At 34.8% G+C, this 26,824-nt stretch overlaps 1 pseudogene; it reads right to left on the bottom strand.

Moving 5' to 3' along the window:
* Positions 1-26,824, bottom strand: part of LOC124973145 (coiled-coil domain-containing protein 138-like) — a 75,199-nt pseudogene that overhangs the window by 36,991 nt on the left and 11,384 nt on the right.

The raw sequence follows: 26,824 nt of genomic DNA, 5'->3' as shown, positions 1-26,824 counted from the left end.
TTCTAATTATGTTTCGTATTTCACTCGTGTCTGTTTTGATGTTTCCTTGTTCATTCCGAATTTTAGTAATTTGAGTTTTCTCCCTCTTTCTCGTTGTTAGTATGGCTAAGGGTTTATCAATTTTATTTATTTTTTCAAAGAACCAACTATTTATTTTGTTAATTTTTCCAATTGTTTCTTTTGTTTTGATTTCATTGATTTCGGCTCTGATTTTAACTATTTCCTGTCTTCTACTACTTTTGGTATTGGTCTGCTCTTCTTTTTCTAGTGCTTTGAGCTGTAGTGTTAAGTCGTTTATTTGTTGATTTCTACTTCTTTTGTTGAATGTGCCCCATGAAATAAATCTTCCTCTAAGTACTGCTTTCATAGTGTCCCAGAGATTTTGATATGATGTGTCTTTGTTCTCGTTTACTTCTAAGAATTTTTTATTTCCCTCCTGATGTCTTCTGTTATCCATTCATCATATAATAGTGTATTATTTAATCTCCAGGTATTGGAGAAGTTTCTGTTTTTTATTCTGTCATTTATTTCTAATTTCAATCCATTATGATCTGATAGAGTACAAGGTAGTATCTCTATCTTCTTGTATTTGCTAACATTAGCTTTGTGGCATAAAATATGGTCTATTTTAGAGAAGGATCCATGTGCTGCATGAGAAGAAAGTGTATTCGTTCTTTGTTGGATGGTATATTCTATATATGTCCGTTAAGTGTAAATTGTTGATTGTGTTGTTGAAATCTATAGTTTCTTTATTCAATTTTTGTTTGGACGATCTACCCAGTGGTGAGAGAGGTGTGTTAAAATCACCTAGTATTATTGTGTTGTGGTCTATTTGATTTCTGGAATCGAGAAGGACTTGTTTGATGTACGTGGATGAGTCAATGTTCGGGGCATAGATATTTATGATTGTTATGTCTTGCTGATTTATGCTTCCCTTAAGCAGCATGTAATGTCCTTCTTTATCCCTTCTGACTAGTTTTGGTTTGAAGTCCACATTATCTGAAATGAGGATGGATACTCTAGCTTTTTTGCTGTGTCCGTGTGCATGGTATGTTTTTCCCCATCCTTTCACCTTTAGTCCATGGGCGTCTCTTTCTATGAGATGAGTCTCTTGCAGGCAGCATAGTGTTGGATTTTTCTTTTTAATCCAATCTTCCAATCTATGTGTTTTGATTGATGAGTTCAGGCCATTAACATTCAGGATTATTATTGTGATATGATTTGTATTCCCAGTCAATTGACTCATATTTGTTTTTGACATGATTTGGTTTCTCCTTTATTTGGCTAGTCCTTTAGGCTAGTGCCTCCTGTTGCTGATTTGCATCGTTGTTTTTCATCTCTTCCTCATGAATATTTTGCTGAGAATGTTCTGTAATGCTGGCTTTCTTTTTGTAAATTCCTTTAGCTTTTGTTTATCATGGAAGGATCTTATTTCATCGTCAAATTTGAAGGTAAGTTTTGCTGGGTTTAAGATTCTTGGTTGGCATCCGTTTTCTTTCAGGGCTTGGTGTATGTTGTTCCAGGCCCTTTCTAGCTTTTACGGGTCTGGATTGAAAAATCTGCTGATATTCTTATTGGTTTCCCTCTGAATGTAATTTGATTCTTTTCTCTCACGGCCTTTAAAATTCTGTCTTTATTTTGTATGTTAGGTATTTTCATAATAATGTGCCTTGGTGTGGGTCTGTTGTAATTTTGTATGTTTGGAGTTCTATAAGCCTCTTGTACTTGGTTTTCTGTTTCATTCTTCAGATTGGGAAATTTTCTGATATTATTTCATTGAATAGATTGTTTATTCCTTTGGTTTGTTTCTCTAAGCCTTCCTCAATCCCAATAATTCTTAAATTTGGCCTTTTCATGATATCCCATAATTCTTGTAGATTATGTTCATGATTTCTTACCATCTTCTCTGTTTGGCCAACTTTGCTTTCAAGATTAAATAATTTGTCTTCAATGTCTGAGGTTCTGTCTTCCAGGTGTTTTATCCTATTGGTTATGCTTTCTATGGAGTTTTTAACTTGGTTTATTGTTTCCTTCATTTCAAGTATTTCAGTTTGCTTTTTTTTCAGTATCTCTAACTCTTTATTGAAATGATCTCTTGCTTCCCGTATTTGGTCTTTTAACTGTTGATTGGTGCGATCATTTAATGCCTGCATTAGCTCTTTCATCTCCTCCTTCAATGCCTGCATTTGCTCTTTCATCTCCTCATTTGCTTCCCTGATCTTTTTAATTATGTACATTCTGAACTCCCTTTCTGACATTTCTTCTGCTGTGCTCTCATTGGGTTTTATTGATGTTGTATCTAGGTTTGTTTGGGACATTTTCTTCCCTTGTTTTCTCATATTGATCAGCTGTCAGTGGGACCCTGAGATATTGCAGATTTCTGCTATTTGCTTATAGTATCCCGGTAGATTTCCAGTGTATCACCTCCCAGCCTTCAGTAGCCTGATGTCTTGGAGGAATTTGATAACACAGTGCAACTGAAGAAAGCTGCCCCTAGCCCCCTACTGGTTCAAGGGTTTGGAGCTTGCTCTGTGCGGAAAGGCTCTCACTGGGGGCCTGCACCGTGCAGCTGGCCGTGTGGGAGGAGCCCACCGCCGGGGTGTGGAAGGCTACCTGGGGAAGACTCTAGCTGCCCTGCCCTGCTGATAAGCCATCCCTATCTGTGCCTGCCACCCTGGCCAAGCTTTACTCAGTGGGCAGACTTACCCGTGGCTCTATTTCAATCCAAGTCTCTCAATGCCTCCCCTTCTTAACTCCTGGATTCTGGTGTGACTGGGTATGCAGTCACCCTCTAGGCCGCCATATTGGAACTTCCCCGTGGAAAGAGCCTGCGGCTGGAGTGGGCAGAGCTGCCTGAAGAGGTCTCTGGCTGCCCTGACCTGATCCCAGAGGCTGCTTGTGGATCAAAGCTCTCCGTTGGTTCGGGGACTTGTGGCTGGCTCTATGTAGAAAGACTCTCACTGGGCGGTCTGGTCTGAGAAGCTAGCCTTGAAAGGCACCTCCCACTGCTGGGGTCCAGGCTGCCTGGGGAAGTCTCTGACTGCCCTATCCTGGTCCCTGAAGCTGCTTGCGTGCCGGAGTACACTGGGAGTATGCTGCGCTGGCTCTGGGACTTGGAGCTTGTTCTGGTCAGAAAGGCTCTCACTAGGGGGCCTGCTCTGAGAACCTGGAGAAGCTGGCTGTGTGGGCGGGGCCCACCGCTGGAGTGCACAGGGCTGCCTGTGGAAGGCTCTAGCTACCCTGCCCGGCTCTGATAAGCCACCTCTATCTGGGCCTGCCACCGGGCCGAGCTTTACCCAGTGGGCAGACTCACCAGTGGCTCTATTTCAGTCCGAGTCTCTCAATGCCTCCCCTTCTTAACTCCTGGGTTCTGGAGCAACTGGGGGTGCAGTCACCCTCTAGGTCACCATCTTGGATCACCGTAAATTGATCTTATATTGTGCTACTTTACTGAATTCACTTATGAGTTCTAAAAGTATTCTGGTAAAATTTCCTAGTTCCTCTAAGTATATAATCATACCATCAGCAAACAGGGATAGTTTGAGTTCTTCTTTTCCTATTCGTATGCCTTTAATTTCTTTCATCTGTATAATTGCTCTGGCTAGAGTTTCAAGGATGATATTGAATAGAAGTGAGGAAAAGAGGGCATCCCTGCCTTGTTCCAGTTTTTAGGGGGAATGCTTTCAGTTTTTCACCATTTAGAATGATATTAGCCATGGGCTTACCATAGATGGCCTTTACAATGTTAAGGAATGTTCCCACTCTCCCTATTTTTTTTAGTGTTTTGAGCATGAAGCGGTGCTGTATTTTATCAAATGCCTTTTCTGCATTTATTGAGATAATCATGTGATTCTTGTCTTTAAGTCTATTGATATGGTGAATTACATTTATTGATTTCCTCATGTTGAACCAACCTTGCCTCCCTGGGATGAAACCAACTTGATCATGGTGCACTGTCTTTCTAACATGTTTTTGTATGTGATTTCCTAAAATTTTGTTGAGAATTTTTGTGTCAATGTTCATTAAAGATATTGGTCTGAAATTTTCTTTCCTCAATGTGTCTCTGTCTGGTTTAGGTATCAGGATAATATTGGCTTCATAGAATGAGTTTGGGAGGGTTCCCTCCTCTTCTATTTCATGGAATACTTTGAGAAGTATTGGAATGAGCTCTTCTTCAAAAGTTTTGTAGAACTTGGCTGAGAACCCATCTGGTCCTGGACTTTGTTGGTAGGCTTTTGATGACTTCTTCTACTTCATTACTTGAAATTGGTCTATTTAAATTGTGTATGTCCTCCTCGTTCAGTTTAGGCAATTCATATGTCTCTAGAAACCTGTTGATGTCTTTAAATTTTTCTATTTTGTTGGAGTATAGATTTTCAAAATAGCTTCTAATTATGTTTTGTATTTCAATCGTGTCTGTTGTGATATTTCCCTGTTCATTCCAAATTTTAGTGATTTGGGTTTTCTCTTGTCTTCTCTTTGTTAGTGCGGCTAAAGGTTTATCAATTTTGTTTATTTTTTCAAAGAACCAACTGTTTATCTTGTTAATTTTTTGTATTGTTTCTTTTGTTTCAATTTCATTGATTTCAGCTCGGAGTTTAACTATTTCCTGTCTTCTACTACTTTTGGTGTTGGTCTGTTCTTTTTCTAGGGCTTTGAGCTATAGTGTTATGTCGTGTATTCGTTGAGTTTTACTTCTTTTATTGAATGCGCTCCATGAAATAAATTTTCCTCTAAGTACTGCTTTATAGTGTCCCAGAGATTCTGATATGATGCTTCTTTGTTCTCATTTACCTCTAAAATTTTTTAATTTCCTTCCTAATATCTTCTGTTATCCATTCATCATATAATAGCATATTGTTTAATCTCCTGGTGTTGGAGTAGTTTCTGTTTTTTACTCTTTCATTTATTTCTAACTTCAATCCATTATGATCTGATAGAATACAAGGTTGTTTCTCTCTATTCTTGTATTTGCTAACATTAGCTTTGTGATGTAAAATGTGGTCTATTTTAGAGAAGAATCCATGTGCTGCTGAGAAGAAAGTGTATTCGCTCTTGGTTGGATGGTATATTCTATAAATGTCCATTAAGTCTAAATTATTTTTGTGTTATTGAGATCTATGGTTTCTTTGTTCAATTTTTCTTTGGAAGATCTGTCCAGTGGTGAGAGGGGCATGTTAAAATCAACTAGTATTATTCTGTTATGGTCTATTTGGTTTTTGAAATTGAGAAGATTTGTTTGACATATATGGATGAGCCACTGTTTGGGGCATAAGATGTTTATGATTGTTATGTCTTGCTGATTTATGCTTCCCTTAAGCAGTATGAAATGTCCTTCTTTATCCCTTCTGACTAACTTTGGCTTGAAGTCCACATTAACTGAAATGAGGATGGATACCCCAGCTTTTTTGCTGAGTCCATGTGCATGGTATGTTTTTCCCCATCCTTTCACCTTTAGTCTATGGGTATCTTTTTCTATGAGGTGAGTCTCTTGCAGGCAACATATTGTTGGATCTTTCCTTTTAATCCAATCTGCCAGTCTATGTCTTTTGATTGATGAGTTCAGGCCATTACATTCAGGGTTATTATTGAGATATGATTTGTATTCCCGGTCATTTTGTTCATTTATTTTGTTTTATTTATTTATTTTTTTGACACAACTTGGTTCCTCCTTTATTGAAAGTTCTTGATTCAAATTTCATAAGAAAGAAAAATAAAATTGGCTTTAACTCTGCAGTACAATACATCATATATCTAAAAGATTCTAACAAATCTGAAGGTTTCCAAAGGTAAAGAAATCCACTATGCGAATTCATATTTCTTCTTTCTACAAAAGGTATTCTTTGTCTTTATACTATAAATTCTATCAACATGACATGCAGAATTATAGTCATTATTAACACTAAGTTCTTATGATTTGTACCTGAGACACTGCTAAAATATTTTGTTTTTGCAAATAAAAATGTATTTGCAATATTCTAGAGCTATCTCTCTCTAAAAGAATACAAAAACAATGCTTGCTAAATGAAAGAACAAGATGAGAGGACAAAATAAATTTTCCTCTGAAGAAATTTTCAGTCACATCATACCTTAGAAGTTTTACAAACTGGTACTTTTTCTTGTTTTACACTTTTCATTTCATGAGCAGCATGGGAATCTTCTTTCAATCTCTGTACTGTTATAAATTCATACTTCCTCTGCAATAGTACATATCCATATATTAAAGAATGGTTATATGAAAAGTAAACAAACACAAATGTAATTATGTTGTGAAGAGCAGACAATCTACCTGTAAGTTAACCAGCCAAGCTTGAACTCTTTTAGCCTGAAGTTCCATCTTTCTGTTTTCTTCATTTACTGCATTTAACTAGGGAGGAAAGAGTTAGATATTTCAAATATAAAACTGAAACCATTTTCATATTAAAAGAATATCTCAATCTGCTCTACTTAACCAAGCAATGTAGCAAAACAGAGGCAGCATTCATGATTAAGTAGGGCACAGCTAAAAATCACCATTTTATCCTAAACATTAGTAGTGTCCAGGAAAGTTTACTTCATTCTATGAAACATTTGCAAGACCCCTAACATCTTAAAGGCAGTTATTGTAGTGAGAAATGTTTTTCAAATAAAACTTCTATTGAACATCAACATATATATAAAAAAGTATAAAAATCTTGAGTGTGTAGTACCATTAGTAACCTGATGGTAACATGTATCTAATCAATAGGAAGAACTGACATGTTTACAACATTGAGTCTTTTTATTCATGAACATAACATATCCTTCAATTTAGGTTTTATTTTTAATTTACTATTTGTAGCTTTCACCATAGATGTCCTACACATCTTTCTTTAGATTTATTCCTGGATATCCAATTTTTTTTATGTTACTACATATGGGCTCTTTCAATAAATAGCACTTAATACTTCATTGTTGCTGTTGGCATATAGTAATACACTTGATTTCTGTGTGGCAATCTGACATCCAGAGTCTACTAAATTTGCTTATTCATTCAGAGTTTGTCTAGAGACTTCTTTGGATATCTATGTTATGTATGTAATTATATAATCTTGTCATGTGGGAATGGCTAATTTTTTTCTTTCCTTTCTTTCCTTTACTGGATCAACAAGGACTTCATTAAAGTGTCCAACAAAGTGTTAACAGCAATCACCTTTATTTTGTTCTCATTTCAGAAAGCAAGCTTTCAACAATAATTTATCATTAGGTATTATTTTGTTGTTGGATTTTTTTTGTAGGTACTCTGTGAGAACTTAAGAAATTCTCTTCTATTACCATTTGTTGTTGCTGAATTTCATTTAATTGAAATTATCATATGATTTTTTTCTCCTATAATCAGATGTTAATTTTCAACTGTTAAACCACCCATTTTCTTGAAATAAACCCCATTTAGCTGTATTATTCCTTGTATGACTGGATTAAGCTTTGTTAATTTAAAACTTTTTTGCATGTATATTTCTAAGAGACTGGTCACATTTTTTCTTTCTTATAATGTCAAGATTTATATTCAAGGCTATGCTGCCTTTATAATTAAGGGAGATTGCACCTCTTTTTGTCCTAGGTTTAAGATAAGTGGTATTTCTTCCTTAAAAGTCAAAGTTTGATTTTATAGCTTTTTAATTATTTCCCCCTCTAACCTACATCTAAAGTTTCCAGCAGTTTTAAAATAGTGTGCCTGTGTATTATATCTTTAAAATTTATCCTTGTCAGTAGTAACAGTTTCTTGAGTCTTTCACCAGTTTTGGAAAATTCTTGGCTATCATATTTGGCTTTTGCCCTATTCTCTTGTTCCTCTCTTCCTGCAATTCTCATATGTTAAACTTAACTATGTCCCACATATGTCTTTTCAAATTTTCTATTCATTCTTTATGTAATGCTTCAGTTTGAAGGTTTTTTGTGAAAGTGTTCCTGTTCCCTAATTCTACCTACTGCTATGTCTCATCTACTAAGTGTGTAATTACAGTTAAATAGTAAGTATTAAATACAGAAATGAGTGTCCAGAATTTAATTATTTCAGCTTATCAGGATTTTTTCTTTCACTTATTTTTAATCTAGTAATGTAGTAGCTACTAAAAAATTTAAAACTTTAAGAAAATTCCAGAGTTGGGCACAGTGGTAGTCCCATCTTACTCAGAAGGCTAAGACAAGCAAATCATGAATTTCAGGCTAGTCTGGGAAAAAGAAACACCCTGACTCAAGGAATAAAGAAAAAAATTTCAAATTGTCAAACATGTAACTTTCTTTCCCATATAGAAGAAAAGGATATAAGAGCAGTTTAAGACTATTTTATTTATATTTGTAAGTTTTCAAAATAAAATTAACATGAATGCCATCAAAATTTTCTCTAACCAAAATGTTCTAATATTGACTTGTTTGTTAAATAAAAATTATAATTTTTAGAAGGTCTTATTACCTAAAATATATTAAAATAGGTCTTACCTTTTTTTAAGTTATCATACAATTCTTTCAATGCATCAAAAGAGGGTCTTAGTCTCTTGCTTTCTTTATTTCTTTTCTTAAGAATTTCAGTTAAGTGATCAGCTTCTGCATCATATTGCTAGGAAGGGAAAAAATACAATCTAATAACCAGATGAGAAACCCATATCACTAATACTACTGAACATAAATTAACCAAAAGTAGAACACCCTCAATCACAAAAATGTTAATCAGTGGATTTAAGCATAGATGAATATTGTGGCAAATGATTTATAAAAATTGTGAAATAAACCAAAGTAACAGCAAAACATCAAAAACATTTGTGAAAGACCCAAACATGGGGCTGGGGAGATAGCTCAGTCTGTAGAGTGCTTGCCTTGTGAGCACAAGGCCCTGGGTTCGATCCCCAGCACCCAAAAGAAAAAAAAAAGACCCAAACATATTATCATATATATTAAGTAGCAATAAGTTTATTTTTTGATTCTGCTAAGAGAAATCCACCCAAAGTCATCGATGTATTTTCTTACTCATATCAAGGAATAACAAAACAACAAAGGATTTGTGATTATTTTCAGGAGACTAATAGGCAATAGATAGCTTTATAGATTAAAATGTAAATTTTAGCTAGAGTGTTACCATAAAGTAGCTAAATTTTTTATGTCAGTTTTACATTTCAAACAATGTTAAATATTTCTTTGAGCTCCAACGATTTCTCTCCTGAATCAGTTTCAGAAATGATAAAATCAACTTCCATCTAACTAAATTTAAATAGGATAAAATGTTTTAGATTTCAGATATAAAATACTTTTATTTATTCATAAAATATCAAAACAAGCAAGTATCTACAGGAAATCAAGAAACTAAACTTCCTTCTAAGTAATTATGTAAATATGATTAAAATAAAGCAGTTATCTTTACAATTAATAAGAATAATAGACAAATCTAAAGAGGGAAATCAGAATAAAATTAGCATGGAGAGGTCTGAAAATTTAAGCACTCTTTCCTTAGCCCTATGAAATAATCCAACATGAAAAAATTATTTTTATGTAATTTTATTACTATATTAAGTCATCCCTTAAATAACTGAGGATACACTCATATGTAGTCACTTTTAAAACTAGTTTAATATTTCTATTATCTAATTTTTCCACATCTAAAAGGTACTAAAGACATATGATAAGATATGGCAGGATAAACCTACTACATTCTGATTTTCCTACTGATGTACCTTAAAAACCCTACACAAAACACAGAAAGCAGCTACCTGATGACTGTGAAAAGTAAACAAGAGTCAGGAATTAGAGAGGGGTGTAAAAATTTGGAGAAAAAATGTCAAAGGGGTGATGTTTCCTGTTTTGTTGGTTTGTTCTTCTCTTTCTCTCAAACTTCTGCTCCAGGGTGGAGTCCTGGATGTAAATTGGAGCTTTCTACTTCCCTAAGATCTCTGAGAAAGACAGTCAAAGAAACCAAGAAGAGGGGAACATGTGATCTGGATCATGGGGAGAATATTGGAGAAGAAATATCAAAGCATCCTCTCACTTTGGTGTACATGGAGATATACAAATTGGACTCATCTCTGAGTTGTCCAGACACAGGACAAACCAAGCAGAGCAAGGCAAAACCTTGTAGAGATGAAGTAAGATTTTAAACTGTTGCTGAGTCTCAAACTATTCTCTAAGTGGCATATGAACAAGACAATTACAGAGCAAAACTGCAAAGGCTTTGAAAACCAAACTGAAATGAGAACCACAGTCTATATATATAAGGTCAGAAAGAGCTAAGGTCTTAATGTCACTGGGCTGAATAAATGCTTTAAATAAACAATATTCTCCAGAGGATTCTAAAAGGCACAGAATCTATAAATATGTTTCAAATACAATCCAAAAGTCACTGGACATGCAAAGACCCAAGAAATGTAATGAAGTTTCAAGAAATAACATAACCAACAGATGCCAATTCTGAGATGACCCAGATGCTGGATTTTTAAGTATGTTCTATGAGGTCAATGTAAATGTGAAAGTAAATATAAAGACAAAAATTGTTATGAGAAGAAAATTTTAAAGAAGACAAGTTGGTGAACATGAGCAGCATGGTCATGAATGGAGATGAATAAAGTGAAAGCAGCAGTAGACTAGGAAGTTGATGCAGCCCTGACTAGAGGGAAATACAGAGGATAATACAGAAATACAGAGGATAAAATATTTTCATTGACCTGTGTAGAATGAAGATTAATCACGTGAACAAAGAAAGAAGATCGGCCATATGAATGTGAGATTCTGCAACTCAAAGTTTCAAATGAGATGTGTAATAAACACAGAAACTGTGAATGTTGCTTTCATTACCATGTATTTTCTCCTATCACAATATCTTCCTATGTTGAGGGAACTTGTTTAGGAAATTGGTGAGCATTTTTCTTAAACTTGGATATACAAAACCTACCACAGAATCAGAGAGTTCTGTGGGAGAGGCTTAGTGGCAGAGCAATTGGATAGCAGGCAAAAAGTTTTCATTCAGTGACTGCCATTCAGAAGAAAATTTAAAAAAAAAGAAAAGTCATGGAAATATGAGAAAACAGTTCATTCATATGTGCAAGTATAATCTTGATTCATAACTCTTAGTTGAAATTTCTGGAAAGACTATTCTTTAGCAAATAATGAATTTTTTTACAAGAGAGGAGTAAAATAAATTACATATGATCATACATTGCACCATTTATAGCTACATACTGACCATACCAGTGGAGAAGGCATGAAAAAAGTGAAGCATAAACCACAACACAGGATTTATGGTATTAGTTGATACACAAGGTGTATCATAGTATAGTGAACTTTCCCTTGTAGATGATCAGGTTTTCCTGTGTCACAGACTGGATTTGACCTCCTGGGTTCAAGGAAAAACCATATCCTCATTTTCCTAGGCATCTCAACCCTAGCTCTGCTCCCCTTAAATTCTTTCTGAAAATCAGTGACATAATCCAACTAACCATTGTAATGACTCCAATTTGGGAAATTTACGGTTAGAACCCTCTATGATATAAACTCTTTTTAAACTTCTTTTCTTCATGTTTTTACAGAAATATTTTGAAACATGGATGCAATCATCAACACTCATGTTGGGACAAATCCTCCCAACACATTGTGGAAAAATATATGAGGAATTTGCCATCATATGAAAAGTTTCACTATACTTTTCCAGAGAACTTGTCAGTCAAGAGTTACCTGATTTGAGGGTCTGTGATTCCTTCTTCTATCTTAATCTCTTTGGAAGGGAATCTCTGATTTTGATCATAGGCTTGATGTGCTTGGAAACAAGATAATATACAAACATTTTACATTTCATTAAGTATGCAGTAACATTAACATAAAAGATGAATTACATTGCAGGAATAATGTGAATCTTGAGGTATTGAAAAGAAATTGAGATATATACTCAACAAAAACTGAATTAAAAAAAAAAACTACCCTCCTGTTCCTACTGAATGAATATAGACCCTGGTGTTGGGAGTGAGCAGTGTTGAAGACTACTCTATCTTGGGTTTCTTTTTTCTACTGGGGCATTTGATGTTCAGTAAAGCCAGATGACTCAAATGCACTAAATGAAAATCTGAAATAGAGGTTTAGAAAAAAGAGCAGTTAAGATTCTGATGGTAGTATCAGTTTTGCAATGACCATTAATATTAAGACACTGTTATATATATATATATATATATATATATATATATATATATATATATGTCAAGATGTAGAATGCTGCAAAGCACAGTGATCTATATTCAGAGGAGGAAAGAAGGTAATTGAGAAGTTCAATGTCTAAGCTGAATAAAAATGTGGCAGCACACATCTTGAGCAAATACTATCAGAATCATTTAATCCATTTTATTATAACTATCCTGTCCCTCATTTGCCTTATATAACTAATAAATCCAAAGTTGTGATGAGATCACAGGGTATGTACAATTGTTTGCTCATCAAAGTTTTCTGAGCTAATTAGTTGAGAAATATGTTTACAGAATAACAGCCAATACTTGTATGGGTGTTTTTTCATACTCCTGGGAATCTGTTGCATCTTCATTTTCTATACACTCTGCTTTAATCAATATCACATTTCTTTTTTTTCACTCTTGTTTGAAGACAGTGGTCCAACATTTATGAAAAAAAAAAAGAATGATAAAGCATAAGGGGATCAAACAAGGATACCCAAAGAAAAGTATTCTGAAAGCTTGGAGAATTATCAGATATCAATAGACACTTTTGTTTTAAAGAAATTGGTAAATACACTAAGAGTATCAGTGCTGGTGTTTGAGGAATAAACTCCATAGTGACTTCTGGTTACAAAGTAAGTCTGCTGTGGCATATCTAGACAACTTTTCATGTATTTGTATGAACATCCCAGAGATCACATTTGCTTTCTAGAGATCAGAATTTTTCTCAGTAATACTGTACATTCCTGGCATGCCAGGGACCTGGTTTCCCCAAAAAGAATCAATAAAAGTGATAGAAACAAAACTATTAATGATAATTATAAGGATGGTAGAAATGTAAATATTAGCCTTCTTTAAAAAAAAATGCAAGGTGACTCATCTGAATGGCATGTGGATGCCTCACACACTGTAGTGCCTACCAGATATGAAGGGGAGAAACTGTTAGTTGTAGGTTGCCCTGATTCTTCCAGTCTCCACAGGTTCCAATTACCTCTGCACCATATTTTGATTTGAAAGCAGAAAAACTGAAAAGAGCTCAAAAGCATTCTCTCTGTTTTATAATATTTCCTAGTTAACTCTTTAGTCCCTCTCTCATTTGCCCATCCATTTAGGTTTTCCAAAGGAATTTCTACTAGAGGTGGGATCTTGTTTCTTTCCAATTTATATTCCTTATATGGATTTTTGACAATCCTTCATGATTTCCAAAATAAAAAAATATATCTTAATAAAAACAATTTCTTCATCTTAGTCTTTTGTGTCCCTACCACTTCTCAGGAAACATGCTCAGAATGAAAGAGAGATTTATACTTCCCCTTGAACTGCTTGTGCCCTGAGCTATAGGAATCTATAGCAGTTTTTGTATATTTCCCAAATGAACATCCATTCCCTGGCTCCTAATCAATTCTTCTGCAGACTAGGATCATTGGAATCATCTTAGAATGTAGTGAACATGTAGAAGCAAAGACCTGCTGAGTCATAATGAGTTTTTGAACATGGTCCATGAGAGATGATTCTATACACTTTCAGAGTTCCAGCATAAACTTTGTCACCTTCCAAATCCTGTAGATTAATTTGAATGTAGCTCTGGATTCCTCCCTAGGATCCTCCCTCAATTTAAAATTTAGAAAGTTCTGTAATCTTTCCCAAGTTAATTTCAGATACCTGTGCATTTAGGGAATGATGCATAATTGTTCATACTTCTAATTTTCCATTTGCTGTTTTTGATATATATATATGTGTGTGTGTGTATATTTACATAAGGAGTAGCAATATGTTGCATGTCATTAACTTTTATACTTTCCTACTCATTTATGGTAAATTAACTTATCTTTCAGGGATCAGGTTTTTACTCCTCAATTAATTTCAAACTGTGAATAAGTCACCAAGTATGGGAAACATTTACTCTCCTCTTCATTCATCTTTGGAAGCTGAAACTCACAAATGCATCCCACATTTTGAAAACCTGCTCTGTTCCCTACTCATATGTTGCTTGAATCTTCCCTCTTTCCTGAATACTACTGAATTCTTTCATTGTTGATTTGGTATACTTATTCATTTCTCAGTCTTCTTTCCCTTGTCTTCTCTCCTTTTCCTTATTTCAAATTTACCAGTGATGAAAGCATGTCTTAAATCTAACTCAAAATTCACTTCCTTTAGTAATATACTTAATTAATCCTGTGTCTGAAACTTAATATGATATGCAACTCCTTATCTTTCTTTAATTGCCAGCTATTTAACAGGCACATTCCTTGAACAATTACAATATAATACTGCTCATATTTTTGGCAATATTCTTTCCAATATATTTTGTATCCTATGTGGTTCTTACCTTGTACATGTCCTTTTATTCTCTTCTTTGTGCTGGGATGGAACTCACCAGATATAAAAGAAACACACCCCTCTGCATGTTGCTCAGAATCACTCTGGGAAAAAACAATGATAAGTAGTTGCATACAGATCTCATCACCATACTTTAGACATCTCAATTTTTATAGTTGTGAAGTCTTTGGAATTGGAAATTAGACCATTATTTTTTTGCAATAATACTTTCCACAGGAGACACTGTCCTATGCCATCCAGATGAAGCTGTGTTTTCTCCCTTCTCTTCATTTTTTGGTGTTCTTGAGATAACTTGAAATATATATTTTATTTACAGTTGATAAATATTTTGCTGTGATTAACATTGGAGTTTATTTTCTCCCCATGAACACATACAGGTGAAAGAAAGTAGCACACAAAACATGCACTTTTTCAGAAGTGATACTCAGATATAAATAAATCCTGCCAAGGATACATCCTCATAATAAACCTGCACATTAAAAGAATCCAAGTGTAACAATGGAAAAGAAATCCATTCAAATGCATGCAGATCCTCCACCTACTTACACATGTAAAATACAAACAAAATGAGAACAGGAGACAAAAAGACAACTCCAAAATTTCACTATATCCCAATAATTGTATCCAAGATCTTTAGAAAACATTGTGTTAAAGAGGTAAGGTAAATATGTTTAAGTATTTTATTGCATTCTTGCAGGGAAATGATATAGAGAGGGAGATACAGTTTGTAAATTAGCAGAAAAGTATGCATTGTCAATGTGGGTATGATGCTGTTAACAGGCAGGTTTGTATCTCATTTAAGCCTGTTTTCTTCCATGATCAAGACAGTGGAAATCATGGAGAATAATATCTTTAATCCTGGCACTGATGACAGGCAATGTGAAAGACAATTTCGAGCCTTTGGGAATGAAGTTGTTTTTACATGAATGGGTTCAGTGGTCATTGGATTTGTGTCTGTTCCTAGTTTCAACTGCTTATTCCTAAGTCTCCTATTTATCAATCACAATTCAAGGGTGTCACAAAAATGAAAACAATGATTAATCAAAAATATCAGTGCAAATGCTTGCATAAAGTTTATCTTAATACAGCTTGATTTCTAAAATTATTTTCATGTTAATGATGAGCTAAATATTTTATACTTATATATTAAATTACAAGGTTTGGATGTCCAAAGAATATCCTATGAGGCCATTTCTTTTGGCCTAATTCACCTTCTGGATGCAAAAAGGGAAGTAATCAGGAATTTAAATTGATACATGTGCATACCCATTGCTGGCTAAATCCATCAATCCTCAAAGCCATCAAGTCTCTCCTGCTCTTCCTCTGATGACATGTCCAAATGTGACTCTGCAGAAAAATGCAGATTTAATTAAACTACCTAGAAAATTAATTTGAATGACAACTTATTGTAGTAAAAAGGAACAGTAGCTATAATCATAAGATTTTATTTTCCCAATGATAGTTTTAAATTAAGCATAATTTTAGGTGAGTATATCTATAATTTGAAATAATTTATTGCAGTTAGTGTGTGGGGCTGTGTATTTTATGAAGGGACATGTGTATCCTTGTCAAGTACTATAGCAATTTCTTTAAACCCCATGTCTTCATCCTTAGAGACAGTGTTTGTAAATTCCCATGTTTGCTCACAACCTGACAGGGGCCTGCCTCTGTCCCTTAAGTACCTGCAATTATAGGTGTGCCTCTCTGAACCCAGTACATATAGATATCATTGAGGTGTAATTTTACTGATTCCATACTTCAAAGCACCACTAGTGGAGATAGTAGATGCCACCATGTACAAGGCCTACAAAAACTCACAGGTTGATCCACTCAAGGTGAATCACTATCCCATGAAATTTCCATGATTATTGCTGTTATTTTTGACATGAACTTCATGTTCTTTCCCTAGGGTTACCTCAGATAATTACAGCTTCACATACTGGATAATAATCAACATGTGACCTGTAAAGCATTACTTTTCCTATCCAGCCCGTCAGTTCCTGGACTTGGGGACACCACTTTTACATCATGATACTCTCAAGAGTTTTACTTATTTCCCCTCATATTTGAGTTTGTGGTAAGAGCTAAAGGAGATAAAAGATGCAGGGAGGGATAGAGTCTTTTCTAGATGGAGATGAATGGAGACTTCAAAATTGAGGTTATCAGCTAGAAACAGGAAATGCTGAGAGCATGAAAGGCTGTACATAGAAAAGGTTTTAAATGGAAGGTGTTTCTCTAATGATATAGGGATTGGGAAAGGGAACTTCCAGAGGATGTAGCAAGCTGAGAGAGAACAAGAGACAGAGTGATGCAAAATTTGTGCTACAAAAGATTTACAGCAAATGTAAGATGCTTGGACATCCAAGTTTTAAAGAGAGCTGATGGCCATTATGCACAGTATATGCATGAACAGCAGGACCAATGTCAATGCTACGTGAGCATGTGAACAGAGAGGTATGGGCATGAATGGAGATGAACAGTGAGAAGGCAGCAGGGCACTAGGAAGTTGATGCAGGCCTGATTGGAGGGAATGTTTCCAGAAATAGAGGACAGAAAAAATTTAGTGACTTGTGTAGAATCAAGGTTAAAAGAAGAAAGAAAGAAGCTGAGTCAAAGGAAAATGAGATTCTGCCCAAGTGTAACTGAAGGTTTCAAATATATTATATAATAAATGCAGTAAATGTGAATGTTGCTTTGATTTACCATACAGTTTCTCCTATGGCAATATATTCCTATGAAGAGAGAGATCTTTCAAGACCTTGTTGGACATTGTTCTGAAACTTGGACATAACAAAACCACAACACAATCAGAGAAGTCTGTGGCAAAGGCTCTGTGGGAGAGGCTCTGTGGGAGAGCAACTGCTTAGGATGCCAAAGGATCTAAGCCAGTGCCCACCACTGAGAAGTACATAAGCAAACAAAACATGTCATAGAAATATGAGCAAATAATTCATTGCTATGTGCAAGTATGCAAGTATATCCTTGGTTTGTAACACTCAAAATTTCTAGAAAAGCTAAGCTCCTGTAAATAATGGATTCATTTCACATGAAATCAGTAAAATAAATGATATATGTGTTGTGTACAGCCACAAGACTCAAAAGTACTAAACAAAATCAGGAACATAAGTTCTGTAAAATTCACAGTGAAGTATACAATGGTAAAATCATTTTGAAATGACCATTAAAACAAAGACACTGGTATATATTCAATGTCAAAATGCAGAATGCTGGAGAGCAGAGTGATATGTGCACAGAGGAGGAAAGAAGAAACCTGAAGATTTCAATGACAAAGCTGAAGTAATCTTGTGTTAAACCTAACCAAATTATTTAATTCATTTAATTATAGATATGTATCATGTTCCTCATTTGTCTTACAATTAGTAACTCTACAGTGCTGATGAGTTTCCAGGGAATGTATGCTTCATTCATCACCAGAGAGAGTTTTTGAACTAATTAGCTCAGATATGCTTTAGAATAACAGGTAATACATATATGGTTGTTTTTTTCATACCCATATGGGATGCTGGTGAGATTTCTTTTCCTTTATCCTCTGGTTTACCCAACATCAAATTTTTTTCCACTCTTGTGTGAAGATAGAGGTTCCATATGTAAGAAAAACATGAGAAAGTCCTAAAGAATTTAGATATGGCAATCCAAAGAAAAAGTGATCTGAAAGTTCACAGAATTATGAAATACCAATTTTAGGTATTGTGTTTCAAAGTCTTTGGTATATACACTAAGAAAAACAGTCTTGGTGTTTCAGGATTAAATTTGTAAAGAATTATGGCTAAAAAATGAGGTTGGTGTGAGATTCCTAGACAAGTTTTCAAGTATTTTCTAAAAGGGTTGACTGATCAAAAAATTCTGTATCTAGAGATCATAGTTTAGTACACTAATAGACTGTACTCAGGGACATGGCTTCATTTTAAAGAACCAATAGAACAGTAGTAATAATCATACTATTAAAATGAAAATTTTAGCTGTCTTTAAAACAACTAATTCTTCAAAAAGACTATGTCACTCATCTGAATCATTCATATGCATGTCACACACATTGTAGGGAATCATTCATATTCATATCACACACATTGTAGGGACTTATAGGTACAGAGGAGAGATTGGTAGATAATGGACTGTCATGATTCTTCCAGTCCCTACTGGTTTCAATCATTTCTGGGTCAGGAATAATCTTGCCTTTGGTTTGAAGGCAGGTACACAGAAAGAAGCTGAATTGTGTTCTCAGTTTCCTCATTTTTTACCTCCAAAATTACCTACCTAGCTAACTTCTTTCATTTCTTCCTCATTTTCCCTTCCCTTTAGCTTTTTCAAAAAAAAAAAAGTAAAACTGGGGGCTTAATTTTGCAATTTTCCATTCTTTGTATGGATTATTCCTCTTGCCTGCCAAAGAAAAATATTTATCTTAGAAATATGATTTCTAATTCTTTATCTTTTGCATTTTTCACACTGAGAGACATGCTCAGAATTATAGCATTATTTATGCTGGCATGTCATCTGCTTGTACCCTGATGTGTAGGATACACTAGTGCTATTTCAATGTTGCAAAGGGAAACTCTTTCTTTTGCTATGGAAAAAAAAATGCTGTCTGCACACCAGGATCACTGGAATCACCTTAGAATATAAAAAAAAAGTAGAAAAAAAGACCTGTTGAATCAGAATAAGATTCTGAACATGGCCCCAACAGATGATGCCTTACAGTTTGAGAGTTCCAAGTGTGAACTTTTTGGGCCTCCACTGTCTCTACCTTAACTTGAATGTAGCTCTGGGTTTCTCCCCAGGATATCCCTCTCAAATGAAAAATTAGAAGGAGCAGTAATCTTTCCAAAGTGAATTTTAGATATCTGCAGATTTGGGGGCCACTCCATAATCATTCATATTTCTTTCTACTTTCCTAATTTATGTTTCTGTCCCACAAATTTTTCATAGGTAAAAGCAACATGTTTTGTGTCATTAGAATGTACACATGAATAATCTTTTGTGGTAAACAAATGTAGCAATGTGGGATCACTTCTTCACTTCTCAATTTCTTTCCAACTGTGACTAAGTCAGGAAGGTAGGGAAATTTTTACTCTCTCCCTCATTCAACTTTGGACCTGGAAACTCAAATGCTTCCAGTTTTAAAAACATTGCTCTTTTCCCTGCTTATCTGTGACTTTAATGTCCTTCCTTCTGCTTAGTAAAACTATTCCTTCTTCCTTCAACTCCCTGTCATCAATGCCTTTCTCAGTGTTCATTCCATCTTCTCTTTTATTTCAACTTTCTTTTGATTGAAGCATGTATCACAATGCAACTCATAATTCAGTTTCTCTAGTAACATCCCCAACTTAATGTGTGGCAGAAACCTAATAAGATATGACTCATATTTCTTTGTCCTTACTAGTTATTTAATAGGTACATTCTTTGAACAATTAGAATACACTAGAGCTCATGCTTTAAAGCAATAGTCTCACCAATATATTTTGCATCATTTCTGGTTCTTACCTTCTATATGTCCATTTATTCTCTTCTTTGCTCCTGGATAGGACATACCAGATAAACACAAAGCACATACCTCTGGATGTTGTACACAGATACTGTGGTAAAAGTAATGTCAATAATGAGTTGCATCAAGATTTCATCATCACTCTTTATTCATAACCATATATATGTCATGGTGAAATCACTGAAATTGGAAATTAGAAGAATGTACTTTCAGCAAGAAAATTTTCCCTGAGTCACACTGTCCTAGTCACTCCAGAATGATATGAGCTCTTATATTCTTCTGGCTACTGATGGAGTAAAATCAGGATGAGGGACCTAAGAAATGTGTTCCCTCTCAACAAACTCACTGATGTGCATATATATCCAAAACAAGTATCATCAATTTTTAGTCAGTAAACTTTGTATTGCCCCACAGTTCTACAAACACTGTAGAAATCTTTGAAATTGTTTGAAGAAAAGTACTTGATGTTATAGAGCAATTTTAAACACTAAAAGGTCAAATTTCTTGTCATAAACTATAATACTGGATTTGAGAAGAGAGTTTCAATTCTATCACCTTGTGTAGGAATGATAAAGTGCTGCACTTGCTTCATTTGAGTCATCAGAGTATATCAAAATTTAACTTCTTCAGCAAAGTATTTACTGAGTCAAAATCTCATTTAAAAAAGGGAAAATATACTAAGGAAACATGTCTGTGTTTAATTAAACATAACATCACACCACACACACTCCCACTGATGAAAAATTATGACAGTGAGGGAGTAGTGCTGGGTGAGAATTCAAGTGACAGAGATTCCAGATTCTGGGGAGATCAGGTGGAATGATATTTTCAGGCAGTTCCCAGAAGTCAAAGATTCTGAAATCAAGTCATTTATGTCATGCTCCAAGACAGTGTGTGAAAATTCCTCAAAACTTAGAATCATACACACTACAAGGTCACTGACTACAGGATTCTGTAAGTGGGGTCTGCATTACAGACTCGTCCTCAGCCTCCACGGTCCAGAGGGTTTATCAGGCAATTCTTCATTAGACAGACCCACATCTGTGAGTAGAAAAACCAGTACTGAGATTGCATTTCCTCTGCAACTTTCAGTGTTCCCTCAGCATTCTCTGGGTCATGTGGGGAAGCAAGGAGCTCAGCTTGTGTGCTCCACCACCAGGTTAGGCCTGTTTGAGCTAGAGCAGATAAGGAAATTGCTGGATCATGTTTGCTTCCCTAAATCCCCTAAAAGCTGTATGTTTCCAAACTTAGAAATCCTAGATGGAAGTTTCTCCATTTCTTTCACATTAATATAAGAACATTCTGAAGATTTGTTGTTCTTGTCATGTTTTTGGTCTGCTGTTTGTATGAGGTTTCCACATTGTTTTTTCATGTTCTATCTAAATTTTTAAGATAGTTTCATTCACACCTTTTTTTTTTTGGTCCCTGGATTTCTTCTTATTTTCATTTTAAATCCTTTCTTATTCTCATTTTTATCAAATTTTATCTTCATCTCCTCTTCAGTCTCTGCTTGTCTTCACCCCTTTCATTCATCTTTCTTTTTGAAAATTGATCCTGATAACTTTATTAACCCTAAGGTCTTTTTTTTTCCAAGTCAGGTGTATACTGTTTTTTTTCTATTCCTTCTTTTCATTTTGTGGTTTTCAAGTGATCATTTAAAACATACAATTTATTTATAGGTAATAAATGTTTTCTTTAAAGGTGTGATTGTTGTTGGGGTTATTCTCTGTCTTTAAAGACATGCTGGTGAGAGAAACTTGAATATAGAACATGATCATGTGTGGACTTGATGCTGGGATATAACCTGTGCTCCCGACATATCCCAAAGATAAATCTGCACACTAAAAGTACACACAAATGCCAGTGGAAGAGAAATCCATTTGAATGCATGCAAAAACTCAGTTTACTAACAAAGACAACAGGAGAAAAGGAGTGATTAAGATACCACCAAAATTTCACAAGTTCCCAATAACTTCATCCAAGATCTTCTTTCTAGAATCCACTGAAGAGGTAGGATAAACATGTTTAGTAATTTATTGATTTCTGGCATGGAAAAAAAAGAAGTATAAAGTTGTTTCTGATTCCATTAGTAGGCACTTGTGTGTCTGATTTAAGTCTATTTTCAAGGGAGAGTGAAAGCTTGAACACAGGCATGGGTAAATGGTAATTCAAAAATGAAATTTTGAACTTTTGGGATTGATGGTCTTTTAACATTGAATGTGTTCATTGGCTATTTCAGTTATGTATTTTCCTACTTTCAACTGTTTCTTCCTAAGTATCAAATTTATTTCTTATCATATAAGGAGGTCACATAGAAGAAAACAAACAATATTCAAATGACTTCCTCAATTGCTAGGATACGGATTGCCATTAATCTTCCATAATTTCTAATATGATTTTCATGTTGATGTCTAGTTAAATTTTTTTTAGATTTAAGTGTTAAATTATAATGTTTGATTCCTGAAACAGTATTCCATGAGGTCATTTCATTTGGCCTAATTTACCTTCTGGAAGCAAGGAAAAGAGAAAGAGACCAGGAATTTAAATTGACACATTTACGTACCTGCTGCTGGGTATTTTCTGTGCCATCATCCTCTCCTGCTCTTCAACTGGTGACATGTGCAAATGTGACTCTGCTAATAAATGCATAGGTTTACATTAATTACTTAAAATTGTTAGAGTGAAAAATCTAGCCAAATAAAAAGGAATATTTGTAATAATCATATTTCTTTTTCACAATTATAATTTTTAATTAAGCCTAATTTTTGGTGAATGCTTATGCTGTTTGAAACATTGTATTATTGTGTCAGCCTGGTGATCATTTCCAGGGACATGTATATACTGCAAATTTTAGACCTTTTTTTAAATTTGAAGATAGGGGTTTGTAAATTCCCTGGCTGACTGGAAACCTGACATCAGCTTGCTTTATCCTCCCATGAATTTGCAAACACAGCTATGCCTCCCTGCATCTATGGCATATTGGTTTATTTAGGGAGTAATTAGGCTACTCCAATACTGCAGAAACACTAGAGGTCACCATGTTCAATACATATAATGATTCAAAGGTTCACCCACTCAAGGAAAAGGGATATTTTGCAGAAAAAAATATTAAAATTTCAATGAAAAGAAGAAACTTCACACTATTCACTGAATTTGTCCTAAGAGTAATCTTTCAAGGACCAATGTCTGCAAAAAAACACTGATCATATTCCTTTTCCTATCCTTTCCCCTTCCAGTCTGCCTCTGTGGAGCGCTTTGCAGGAAAACCATCCCAAGACAAAACCAATCACTTTCTAACAAAGTTATATTTTCATATTTAAAACAATACTGCAAGAAGCTTTAATTGCATGTCAAAACCTGCCATCCTGGTGGGTATCATGAGAGAAAGATTTCCCTCATCTTTGTAAGCAAGAAAAGGGTTCTGGCTGAAATCTGACCAGAGATATTTATCAGTGATCCATGGTGGCCTGGGGAAGGAAGAGAGGCACGAAAATCTTGGACATATTATATTCTTAGGTCATTATTGTATAAGACTGTTGGGTTAATTCAAACCTGAATCTGAAGCCTTTATAACCACAATCAATTCATTTTTGACCCACTCTGCCTTCTCTTGGACACTCCTATCAAAAATACTAACCGGGGACTGGGGATATAGTTCAGCTGGTAGAGTGCTTGCCTTGCAAGCACAAGGCCCTGGGTTCAAATCCCCAGCACCACACACACACAAAAAAATACTAACCAACAGGTATTTGGCTAAAATGAAAGGTCCAGAGGCCTGTGATCTCAGGGACTGTGGAGGCTGCTGCAGCAGGTTCTCCAGTTCAAAGTCAGTCTCCCTAAATTAGGGAAGGTCTAAGCTACTTAAGATAGACCATGTCTGTAAATATAAACAAACAAAGGAAAGAGGTGATGGCTCAGGGGATATGTGACCTTGGTTACAATACATGCTAGCAAAAAATAAATAAATAAATAAAAATCCTCACCTAATTTTCAAACTTCCTGTGGTCCTGTTTACTGCACATCCTCTCAGGAATCATTGCACTGGATAAGCTTCCAGAAAGCATAAAAACTTTACAATTTTAAAACACCAAGTGGAAACTCACTAAAAAATCAATTAAAGAATTTTCTGAACATGAAGAACAAAGATACTCACAAAACACACAGTACAAGATATCTTTTCCTGAGTAGAAAGCAATATTTATTTTTTTAAGAGCTCAAACAACCTAATTTTACCTCTTTTTTTAATTTTAATTTATTTTATTTTTAATTGAAAAATTATATTTGTAAATAATTGTACAGTATAATGTGATGTTATAATATGTATACATTGTGGAATGATTAAATCAAACTACATATACATACTTCACATACTTATTTCTCTCTGTTAAGAATTTTTATATATATATATTTTTTATTATTGTAAATGAATGAGATACATGTTGTTTCTCTATTTGTACATGGAGTCAAGGCATACCATTTGTGTAATCATAAATTTACATAGGGCAATGTTGTTTGATTCATTCTGTTATTTTTTCCCTTCCCCCCTCCTATCCCTCTTTTCCCTCTATACAGTCCTTCCTTCCTCCATTCTGACCACCCTCCTTATCCCTAACCCTAAACCTAACCCTAACCCTAATGCTAACACCTCCTACCCCCCATTATATGTCCTCATCCGCTTATCAGCGAGATCATTCATCCTTTAGTTTTTTGAGAATGGCTTATCTCACTTAGCATGATATTCTCCAATTTCATCCATTTTCCTGCAAGTGCCATAATTTTATCATTCTTCATGGCTGAGTAATATTCCATTGTATATATATACCACAGTTTCTTTATCCATTCATCAACTGAAGGACATCTAGGTTGGTTCCACAATCTGGCTATGGTGAATTGAGCAGCTATGAACATTGATGTGGCTGTATCTCTGTAGTATGCTGATTTTAAGTCCTTTGGGTATAGGCCAAGGAGTGGGATAGCTGGGTCAAATGGTGGTTCCATTCCAAGCTTTCTGAGGAATCTACATACTGCTTTCCAGAGTGGCTGTACTAATTTGCAACCCCACCAGCAATGTATGAGTGTACCTTTTTCCCCACATCCTCGCCAACACCTGTTGTTGCTTGTGTTCTTGATAACCGCCATTCTAATTGGGGTGAGATGAAATCTTAGGATAGTTTTGATTTGCATTTCTCTTATTACTAGAGATATTGAACATTTTTTCATATATCTGTTGATTGCTTGTATATCTTTTTCTGTGAAGTGTCTGTTCATTTCCTTAGCCCATTTGTTGATTGGATTATTTTTATTCTTGGTGTAGAGTTTTTTGAGTTCTTTATAGATTCTGGAAATTAGCGCTCTATCTGAAGTATGAGTGGCAAAGATATTCTCCCACTCTGTAGGCTCTCTCTTTACATTATTGATAGTTTCCTTTGCTGAGAGAAAGCTTTTTAGTTTGAATCTATCCCAGTTGTTGATTCTTGCTTTTATTTCTTGTGCTATGGGAGTTCTGTTAAGGAAGTCTGATCGTAAGCCAACAAGTTGAAGGTTTGGACCTACTTTTTCTTCTATAAGATGGTGTGATTCTGAGGTTCTTGATCCATTTTGAATTGAGTTGTGTGCAGAGTGAGAGATTGGATTTAATTTCATTCTGTTGCATATGGTTTTCCAGTTTTCCCAGCACCATTTGTTGAAGAGGTTATCTTTTCTCCATTGTATATTGTTGGCCCCTTTGTCTAGTATGAGAAAATTGTATTTATTTGGGTTTGTGTCCATGTCCTCTATTCTGATTCTGTACCATTGATCTACCTGTCTATTTTGGTACCAATACCATGCCATTTTTATTACTATTGCTTTGTAATAGCGTTGAAGATCTGGTATTGCGGTACACCCTGCTTCACTCTTTCTACTGAGGATTGCTTTAGCTATTCTGGGTTTTTTATTCTTCCAGATGAATTTCATAATTGCTTGCTCTATTTCTGTAAGGTACATCATTGGTATTTTAATTGGAATTGCATTGACTCTGTATAGCACTTTTGGTAGTATGGCCATTTTGACAATATTAATTCTGTCTATCCAAGAACATGGGAGATCTTTCCATCTTCTAAAGTTTCCTTTAATTTCTTTCTTTAGTGTTCTGTAGTTCTCATTGTAGAGGTCTTTCACCTCTTTTGTGAGATTGATTCCGAAGTATTTTATTTTTTTTCGATGCTATTGTGAATGGAGTAGTTTTCCTAACTTCTCTTTCTGAAGATTCATCACTTATGTATAAAAATGCATTGGATTTATGAGCATTGATCTTGTAACCTGCTACTTTACTGAATTCACTTGTGAGTTCTAAAAGTTTTCTGGTGGAATTTCCAGGTGCCTCTAAATATATAATCATGTCATCAGCGAACAGGGATAGTTTGAGTTCTTCTTTTCCAATTCATATCCCTTTAATTTCTTTGGTTTGTCTAATTGCTCTGGCTAGAGTCTCAAGGATGATGTTGAATAGAAGTGGTGAAAGAGGGCATCCCTGCCTTGTTCCAGTTTTTAGGGGGAATGCAGAAAGCAAACTTTATTTTGTATCAAATTAAGCTTTGCACTTTCAAAATATAAAATTCCAAAGCTTTCCTATGTCATATAAAAATGAGGACTATCCAGCTTCACATAAAAACAAAAACAAATAAAAGAAAAAAATAACAAAATCAAAATATTCAAGAAAAGGTTCAATAATAATAATGTAAAATCTAGAATGAGTGACTCATACTGTTTATACCACTCAATTTGAGAAATATAATCCATGGCAAATTTAAAAATACAACAATACACCAAGAAAGAGAACAACAAAAAA

Source organism: Sciurus carolinensis (genome assembly GCF_902686445.1).
Source record: "Sciurus carolinensis chromosome 14 unlocalized genomic scaffold, mSciCar1.2 SUPER_6_x, whole genome shotgun sequence".
NCBI lineage: Eukaryota > Metazoa > Chordata > Mammalia > Rodentia > Sciuridae > Sciurus > Sciurus carolinensis.
This window is presented reverse-complemented; position numbering and strand designations above follow the sequence as displayed.